The 10,156-nt window shown below is 41.0% G+C and overlaps 1 long non-coding RNA gene across 1 annotated transcript; it reads left to right on the top strand.

Annotated features, from left to right (window-relative positions):
* The first annotated feature begins 858 nt into the window (after positions 1-858).
* Positions 859-10,156, top strand: LOC108542278 (uncharacterized). Its single transcript, XR_001889214.1, has 2 exons — positions 859-969; positions 8,490-10,156. It is a non-coding gene; the product is annotated as an uncharacterized LOC108542278 (long non-coding RNA).

Here is a 10,156-nt window from a genome sequence, read left to right as displayed (position 1 = left end):
CATCAAACTGTCAGACTATGGAGAGAATCTTGAAAGCAGCAACTTACCACACACGAGGGATTTCCCAATAAGATTATCAGTTGATGTTTTTGTTTGTTTTTTGAGACAAGGTCTCTTTGTCACCCAGGCTGGAGTGCAGTGGCATGATCTCAGCTCACTGCAACCTCTGCCTCCCGGGTTCAAGCAATTCTCCTGCCTCAGCCTCCCAAGTAGCTGGGACTACAAGCGTGTGCGACCACTCCCGCCTAATTTTTATATTTTTAGTAGAGACAAGGTTTCATCTTGTTGGCCAGGCTGGTCCTGAACTCCTGACCTCAGGTGATCCACCTCCCTCGGCCTCTCAAAGTGCTGGGATTACAGATGTGAGCCACCATGCCCAGTCTATTACTTTTATTTTTAAAAATCCCAGAAACAGGCTGGGCTCAGTGGCTCACACCTGTAATCCCAGCACTTTGGGAGGCTGAGGTGAGCAGATCACCTAAGGTCAGGAGTTTGGGACTAGTCTACCCAACTGTGAAACCCCATCTCTACTAAAAATATAAAAATTAGCCGGGCGTGGTGGCGCATGCCTATAATCCAGCTACTTGTGAGATGGAGGCAGGAGAATCACTTAAACCCAGGAGGCAGAGGTTGCAGTGAGCCGAGATCACGCCACTGCACTCCAGCCTGGGTGACAGAGTGAGACCCTGTCTCAAAAAAAAAAAAAAAAAAAAATCCCAGAAATGGCCAGAATGACTAAAGTTTTTAATGACATTCATATTTTCAACAGAGTCAACTTTTCCTGATTTTCTATTTTATGTGTCTTCTCTCCTTTGTCGTCTTTTTAAAAAAAGTAATACAATGTGGTCATTATCAATTTCTGTATTTATTTGCATAGGGAAATGAATAAGCGTCTAACAGAAGAACAAGCCAGAAAAACGTTTGAGAGAGCCATGAAACTGGAACAGGAGTTCACTGAACATTTCACAGGTTGGAACCACGTTGTAACAGTCCTCTTTAAGATAAAATTTTGCTCTGAAGCCATGTGAACTGATCCATGCAAGTGGATTTTGAACTACGCCTGCATCTACCAGTAGTAACTAGTACTGTCATTTTCAGAACAAACCCTTAAGATCAGTGGTTTTGTCCTGTGGGAAATTCATCTAGCCTAGGCAGCGGTGCTGGGGAATCTTTTCTGGAGACGGAGTTTTGCTCTGTCGCCCAAGTGGAGTGCAGTGGTGTGACTCGGCTCCCTGTAACCTCTGCCTCCCAGGCTCAAGTGATTCTCCTGCCTTAGCCTCCTGAGTAGCTGGGACTACAGGCATGCACCACCACACCTGGCTAATTTTGTATTTTTAGCAGAGATGGGGTTTCACCATGTTGGCCAGGCTCGTCTTGAACTCCTGACCTCAGGTGACCCACCTGCCTCAGCCTCCCAAAGTGCTGGGATTACAGGAGTGAGCCACCACGCCCCGCCAGGAATCTTGAGATTTAATGTTTCTTAGGTTATTGATTGGAACAGCAAAAACAGGAATAATTCATACTTGACCAGGGAAAAGAGATTTAGATTTCATTTATTCTATGAAACTCTGATTTTCCTCTTATCCTTTATAAATTTTGATCCATTTTCTCTAGCCATGTTGAGGTATAATTGACAAAATGTGTATATATTCAAGGCATATAATGTGATGTGATAAACATATACATTGTAAATTGAGTAACACAATCAAATTAACACGTCTTTCGCCACACAGTTACCATTTTGTGTGTGTAGGGAAGATGCTTAATACTCTTTATTAACAATAGTCACTATTGCTGTATATTAGATCCCCAGAATTGACTTACCTTATAACTGAAAGTTTGTACCCTTTCACCAACATCTCCCCATTTCTTCTACTCTGCAGTCACTGGAAACCACCTCTGTGTTTCAATGAGTTCTACTTTTTTAGATTCCACGTAGAAATGAAATACAGTATTTGTTTTGCTGTGTCTGGCTTATTTCATGTAGCATCAGGTCCTCCACATTCACTCATGTTGGTTGTTGCAGATGATAGGATTTTCATTTTTATGGCCTAATAAAATATTCCATTGTTGTATATATACCATATACATACATACATACATATATAGATATGTATATTTGTTACTTGTTTTTATTTGTTGTTACTTAGTTTTTTCTCTTTTTTTTTGAGACGGAGTCTCACTTTGTCGCCAAGGCTGCAGTGCAGTGGCGCGATCTCGGCTCATTGCAAGCTCCGCCTCCCGGGTTCATGCCATTCTCCTGCCTCAGCCTCCCGAGTGACTGGGACTACAGGCACCGCCACCACGCCCTGCTAATTTTTTGTATTTGTTAGTAGAGACGGGGTTTCACCGTGTTAGCCAGGATGGTCTCAACTCATGACCTCATGATCCGCCCGCCTGAGCCTCCCCGAGTGCTGGGATTGCAGGTGTGAGCCACCACACCCAGCCTGTTTTTGGTTTTTTTGTTCATTTCTGAGACAGGGTCTTGTTCTTGCCCAGGCTGGAGTACAGTGCCATGATCATGGCTCACTGCAGCCTCAACCTTCTGGGCTCAAGCAATTCTCCCTCTTCAGCTTCCTTAGTAGCTGGGACTACAGGCGTGCAGCACCACACCTGGCTAATGTTTTATTTTTGTAGAGACAGGGTCTCGCTGTGTTGCCTACGCTGGTCTCAAAACTCTTAGGCTCAAGCAATTCTCCTTCCTCGGCCTCCCAGAGTGCTTGGATTATAGGTGCACTGCACCTGGCCTACGATACTTTCTTTATTCATTCAACTTTTTTTTTTTTTTTTTTTTTTTTTGAGATGGAGTTTTGCTCTTGCTGCTCAGGCTGGAGTGCAGTGGCGTGATCTCAGCTCACCACAACCTCCCAGGTTCAAGCAATTCTCCTGCCTCAGCCTCCTGAGTAGCTGGGATTACAGGCATGTGCTACCACGCCTGGCTAATTTTGTATTTTTAGTAGAGACGGGGTTTCTCCATGTTGGTCAGGCTGGTCTCAAACTCCTGACCTCAGGTGATCTGCCCGCCTCAGCTTCCCAAAGTGCTGGGATTACAGGCGTGAGCCACCAGGCCTGGCTCATTCATCTTTTGACAGACTCTTAGGTTATTTTCCTATCTTGGCTATTGTTGATTATGTTGCAGTGAACATAGGAGTGCAGATTTCTCTTCAACATACCCATTTCTTTTCCTTTGGGTTTGTTGTTGTTGGCTTTTTGTTTGTTTGTTTTTATTGTTTTGTTTTGAGACAGTCTCGCTCTGTTGCCCAGGCTGGAGTGCAGTGGCATGATCTCGGCTCACTGCAACTGTCGTGTCCTGGGTTCAGTTGATTCTCCTGCCTTAGCCTCCCAAGTAGTGGGGACTAGAGGCGCATGCCACCCCACCAGCTAATTTTTGTATTTTTAGTAGAGATAGAGTTGGCCAGGCTGGTCTCAAACTCCTGACCTCAAGTGATCCGCCTGCCTCAGCCTCCCAAAGTGCTGGAATTACAGGCGTGAGCCACCACGCCTGGCCCAATTTCCTTTCCTTTGGATATATATACCCAGTAGTGGGATTGCTAGGTCATATAATAGTTCAGTCTTTAATTTTTTGAGGTGACCGGGCACGGTGGCTCATGCCTGTAATCCCAGCATTTTGGGAGGCCAAGGTGGGCGGATCACCTGAGGTTGGGAGTTCGAGACCAGCCTGACCAACATGGAGAAACCCCGTCTCTACTAAAAATACAAAATTAGCCAGGCGTGGTGGTGCATGCTTGTAATGCCAACTACTTGGAAGGCTGGGGGCAGGAGAATTGCTTGAACCCGGGAGGCGGAGGTTGCGGTGAGCCGAGATCGCGCCATTGCATTCCAACCTAGGCAACAAGAGCGAAACTCCATCTCAAAAAAAAAATTTTTTTTGAGGAATGTCCACACGATTTTCTATGATGGCTTTACTCATTTACATTCCCACCAACATTGTACAGGGTTCCCTTTTCTTCATACCATTGCCTACTTGTTATCTCTTATATTTCTGATAACAGCCATCCACACAGGTCTAAGGGGATATTTCATTATGGGGTGTGTGTGTGTGTGTGTGTGTGTGTGTCAGAGTCTTGCTATGTCACCCAGGCTGGAGGCAGTGGCATGATCTCAGCTCACTGCAACCTCTGCCTCCTGTGTTCAAGTGATTCTCGTGCCTCAGCCTCCTGAATAGCTGGGATTACAGGCACCCGCCACCACACTCAGCTAATTTTTGTGTTTTTAGTAGAGACAGGGTTTTGCCATGTTGGTCAGGCTGGTCTCGAACTCCTGGCCTCAAGTGATCCGCCCACCTCAGCCTCCCAAAGTGTTAGGATGGCAGGCGTGAGCCACTGCGCCCGGCCTCATGATTTTGATTTCTGTTCCTCTGATGATTAAAGAAGTTGAGCACTTTTACTGGTATCTGTTGGCCATCTGTATGTCTTCTTTGGATAAATGTCTATTCCAGTCCTTTGCCCGTTTTTTTTGTGTGTGGTTTTTTTTTTTTTTTTTGAGACGGAGTCTTGCTGTATCGCCCAGGCTGGGTCAGTGGCCATAGATCTCTTGCTCACTGCAAGCTCCGCGCTCCCAGCGGTTCATTGCCATTCTCCTGCCTCGGCCCCGGATAGCTGGCACTACAGGCACACCCCGCACCACGCCTGGGCTAACTTTTTATATTTTTAGTTAGAGACGGGGTTTCACCATGTTAGCCAGGATGAGTCTCGATCTCCTGACCTCGTGATCCGCCCGTCTCGGCCTCCTCAAAGTGCTGGGTATGTACAGGCTTGAGGCCACCGCGGTCTTGGCCGTTTCCTGACTTTTTAATGATCGCCATCTAACTGGTGTGAGATGGTATCTCATTGTGGTTTTGATTGCATTTCTCTGTTATGGGCAGTGATGATGAACATTTTCATGTGTCTGTTGGCTGTATGAATGTCTTTTTGACATGTCTGTTCATATCCTTTGCCACTTTTTCGATGGGGTTGTTTGTTTTTTGTCCTTGTAAATTGTTTGAAGTCTTTGTAGGTTCTGGATATTAGCCCTTTGTCAGATGGAAGTAGATTGCTAAATGAGGTGGTTTCACTCTGAGGTATTCTTTGCCTGGCAGAAGCTTAGTTATTAGATCCCTTTGTCCAATTTTGGCTTGCTGGCCGTGCTTTTGGTGTTCTTAGGACATGAAAGTCCTTGCCCATGCTATGTCCTGAATGGTTACTACCTAGGTTTTTTTCTAGGTTTTTATGGTTATTAGGTCTAACATTGAAAGTCTCTAATCCATCTTGAATTAATTTTCGTATTTAAGGAGTGAGGGAAAGGATCCAGTTTCAGCTTTTCTACTCATGGCTAGCCAATTTTCCGCCAGCACCATTATAAATGTAAGGGGGAATCCATTTCCCCATTTCTTGTTTTCTCTCAGGTTTTGTCAAAGGATCAGTATGGCTGTTAGATGTGTGGTATTATTTCTGAGGACTCTGTCTCTGTTCCATTGGTCTATTATCTTCTGTTTTGGTACAGTTACGCATGCTGTTTTGGTTAACCCAACACCATGTTTTTTAAAAACACTAGCCTTCCATTGTGGTTTCTTGGCCCCTGTCAAAGATTAGTTGCCCTTTGATCCGTTTGAATACTGTCGTTTTAAAAAAAAAAAAAAAAAAAAGAAAAGAGTAGGTAAGCAATAGCAATTCCCCAATATTCTTTTCTTACTCAGTTTGTCCTTTAACTGACTCCTCAAGTCTTTGGACATTTTTGTTGTTACATGTTTGTTTGAAATAATATCAGCCTAAATTTGACCTTCACAGTGAGTATCAGTAAGGGTCATGGTTTTTATAAGCCTTGTGCTTTCTTATGTTTTTCAAACTAATTTCAGACTTAAATTGAAGTTAGAATAGTACAGGGAGTCTCATGTACCCTTCACCCAAATTCCTCAAGTGTTAACATTTTACCACATTTATAATTTTTTTTCTGAAACACTTGAGGGTAAGTTTCAGGTAGATGCCCCTTTACTTCTAAATATTTCAGTGTGTATTTTTCCAAAAAACAGTGATATGCCCTTTTATAATCATAGTTTTATTACTAAAATCAGGAAATTTAATAATTATATGTCTCATCTAACTATAGATCTTATTATTATTTCACTATTCTTTTAATCTCTTTAGAGCAAAATGGAAAAAAAATGGTTTTTCTGTTCTGGTGCAAGATGCAGTTCAGGCTCACGTGTTGCAGTGAATTATCACATCTTTAACGTTCTTTAATCTGAAATATTATCACATCTTTAACGTTCTTTAATCTGAAATAGTTCCCAAGTCTTGTCATTCATGACCTTGACTCACATTTTTTAAGAGTAAAAACTAGGGGGTTTTTTTGTTGTTTTTTCTGTTTCGTTTGTTTTGTTTTGTTTTTTGAGCCAGGGTCTCACTCTGTCACCCAGGCTGGAGTGCAGTGGTGCAATCTCAGTTCACTGGAGCCTCCATCTCCCAGGCTCAAGTGATCCTCCCACCGCAGCCTCCCAAGGAGCTGGGACTACAGGCTGCAGCCAACATGCCCAGCTAATTTTAGTATTTTTTGTGGAGACGGGATTTTGCCGTGTTGCCCAGGCTGGTCTGGAACCCCTCCGATCGCCCACCTTCACCTTGACCTCCCGTAGTGGTGGGATTACAGGCGTGAGCCACTGCACCTGGCCAGAGACCCATTCTTTTATAAAATGTCCCTCCCTCAATTTGGATTTATCTGACGTTTTCTCATAATTAGATTTAGGTTATGCATTTGGGGCAGGAATAGCAGTGACGTAATGATGTATCCTCTGTGTGTCATACAAGGAGGTTTACAGAGTCTGCTTGTGCCGTTGCTTGTGATGCTAATTTTAACCACATGGTTAAGGTGTCTGCAGCCTTATACTTTCCCAGTTTCTTCCCAAGGAGTATCCTGGTTTACTAACCGTGCCGTTCATGAATTTACAAAGTAAGCAAAATGTGTATTTCCCAAGGCAATTCCTGGCTCTTTTCTCCTAAAATAAATCCTTGTGTGCTGTTGTCAGCCTAAACTATGAAATGCTCTGGGATTCTGTCCTGTGCTGTTGGAGTGCATCAAGATGCCAAACCCACAAACCAAGTATCTTGTCAATTGAACTGAGTCTTCAGGGACACTGAGGCATGTCTGTATTTAGCTCAAAAGGTAGAAGTCTCACAAAACTGATACTAGCGAATATTATGTTACTTAAAATTCTTGGTTACTCAGGCATTCCTAGCTACGTATAAGCCCTTCTTACCTACATATAACTTCTTTCTTCTATGCTCATAATCTCAGGTACCAAATAGACAGTATTATTTAAAATCTCCCTTCGACATTTTATGCTCGGTTTTTCAGACCATGGAAATCTACACCTATGATGCTCTTCCAAGATCACTGGGCATTTTTTTGTAGTTTAATAAGTGACTTATTTAATTTGCAATTCTGAATTATTTCATTTATATGTAAACTTTTTTGTGAGAAACAGGGTTTCACTTTGTCACCCAGGCAAATGGTACAATCCAATGATACGATCATATCTCACTGCAAATGTGAACTCTGGGCTCAAGAGATCGTCCTGCTCTCTCAGTCTCCCAAGTAGCCAGGACTACAGGCACACACCACCATGCCCAGCTAAGTTTTTTTTTTTTTTTTGGACACAGTGTCTCACTATGTTCCCCAGGCTGATCTCAAACTCCTAGCCTCAAGCAACCCTCCACTTTAGCCTCCCAAAGTGCTGGGATTGCAGGCATGAGCCCCCATGCCCAGCCATAAACATTTTCTTTCCTCTTAAAAAGTGACTCATGCTTATTGCTGTCTAGCGATACTTTGTTTTTGTTTGTTTGCTTGCTTGCTTTATTAACTGACCCTCATCCCCCACAGACCTCAGGGGCTTCAGCTATTTCCAAAGAATTACTTATTAGTAATTGTTACTCTTTTTTTCACACATTATTTCAGGCAGCAAATAAACATTGATTATTAAGTCTCTAAACACTAAACTAACAAGCTGGCTTAGATAATTCACCTACTCTACAGTAACTGACATGCCGGCTTAACTGAAAAAAGTAGCATCAATCTGTAGCCAGCTCTTTTCCGCTGGGATCCTACCCCAAAAAAAATAAAACAAAACATTATCCTGCATCATCCTGTCTGTGGGATTGTAGCCAGTTTCCTTTTTCCTACATAGTGATGGAGAAATCAGGACAGTTAAGAAAATAATTGGTTTTAAAATAATAAAGCTAATATATGCTCAGATGGTAAAAGAACAAAAGATCACCAAATCTTACTTTTGATCCATTTTAAGATAAAATTTTATACTATACAAGTAGGAAAATTAATGAAGTGAGCCGTTTTTTCTAAGTGAACAGTGCGTAAATGGTGATTCTTCCTGGATGAGTAACTTTCTCAAAGATATTAGTTTCTGCTATTTCACCAATAATTGTAATGACAAAATAGACAACTAATGGAGATTTCTGATTTTGTTTCTATCATTACAGCTATTGTACAGGGAGATACGCTGGAAGACATTTACAACCAAGTGAAACAGATCATAGAAGAACAGTCTGGTTCTTACATCTGGGTTCCAGCAAAAGAAAAGTTATGAAAACTCATGTTTCTCTATTTCTCTTTTCCACAATTCCATTTTCTTTGACATCTCTTTGCCCTTTCCTCTGGAGTCTTTCTTCAATACTGATTTCATGTTGAATTATATCCCACATCATGGTCTGCAGGTGCGCTTCTTTTTTTACATGTAGTGTCTCCTTCAGGTTACATCATGTGTGTTATTTAATGTCACTATTGGTTAGTGGCCATTTTTCACAACTGAAGATGGAATGGCCTGACCAGCTATTAAGAATTTGGGGAGACGCAGAAATTGTGGTAAAATTCCTTAATGTTTAAGGGAAAGTAACTTTAAGAGATTTTTGGAAAAGCTTTATATACATTCTTTTCAAATTTCAGTACAAATGAAAAAGTGGTTTTAATCAGTGATTTAGTAGACTTTGAGCAACTATGCATGCTTAAGTTTAATAGCATGATTTGGCCAATGTATTACTCTCAAGTCCTGTTCTCAGTCAGCTTCTATCATCAAAGCAATTGTTTCATTATAGATAAATAAGGAAAACATTTTTTAATTTAAAACTTCATGTCTGAGTTAACTTTCATAAGGGATTTCATTTTTCCTAAGCATTCTTAAAGTCTTTTATTATTTGAAGGTTCTTTTTTCCCAGTACATTTGCTAGGAATAACAACGTTTAAATGTTTTTAATCTACTTGAGCAACACTATCGTGTCTTACAGAAGTTGTTCATATGTAAATGATCATCACATTCTGTGAATCGAGGCCATGTTCAGGTGCTAAGGAAGTTCGCCGTTTACACAGAAGGTTGAGAAAATNATATATATAAATATATATATATAAAACTTTCTTTAACTAAACTCTGTAACTATGGGAATTATTTTCTTTACATAGTTGCGCACACACACAAACGTATATATATATATATTTAAAATATATTTTGTTTCTTTTTCCACCTACTCCTAACTTTTTGTTTGATTTTTAAATTAAATATTAATTGAATAGACTTATCTTCCTTAATCCTGTGAACTGAAAATGGGGGCATGGTGATCATGAGGAGAAACATTTAGGGAAATTAGATTATAAGTAAAAGTATGGGCATATTCTCCTCTTTTCTACAAAAGTTTTCAAATGGTTCCTGGGGTTTTTTGTTGTTGTTGTTCTTGTTGTTGTTATTGTTGTTCTTGTCATCAGGTTTGATTTTGGTCCTTGCCCTTTCCTTCTAGTTCTCCTTTTGTTAATAGGAAGGCAGGCAAAAGCCCCATTTATGTGTGTGTTTTTCCCCTCAGACAGCCTTCATCCACTGCTCTGCACTAGAATTACACAAATCTTCATGGTGAGCAATTTTAAGAAATTTTAGTGAAAGGTAGAAATCATTTCAGAAATCAGTTTCTCTGGTCCTTTATATTAATAATAATATTTGGCTTCCCATTGCTCTTTGGAGTTGTTTATTAAATATGTGTTTTTGACAACCTCCTCATTACAGTTTCTTAAAGAAATGAGTACTGGTTTGTAAAGAATTATCAACATTATCCATTCCATTTATGAAGAAGAGGAGAACAGCTAATAAACTGTATTGTAAAATCCA

The sequence above is a fragment of the Rhinopithecus bieti genome, unplaced genomic scaffold, assembly GCF_001698545.2.
Source record: "Rhinopithecus bieti isolate Rb0 unplaced genomic scaffold, ASM169854v2 scaffold_21777, whole genome shotgun sequence".
In the NCBI taxonomy this organism is placed as follows: Eukaryota; Metazoa; Chordata; class Mammalia; order Primates; family Cercopithecidae; genus Rhinopithecus; species Rhinopithecus bieti.
This window is presented reverse-complemented; position numbering and strand designations above follow the sequence as displayed.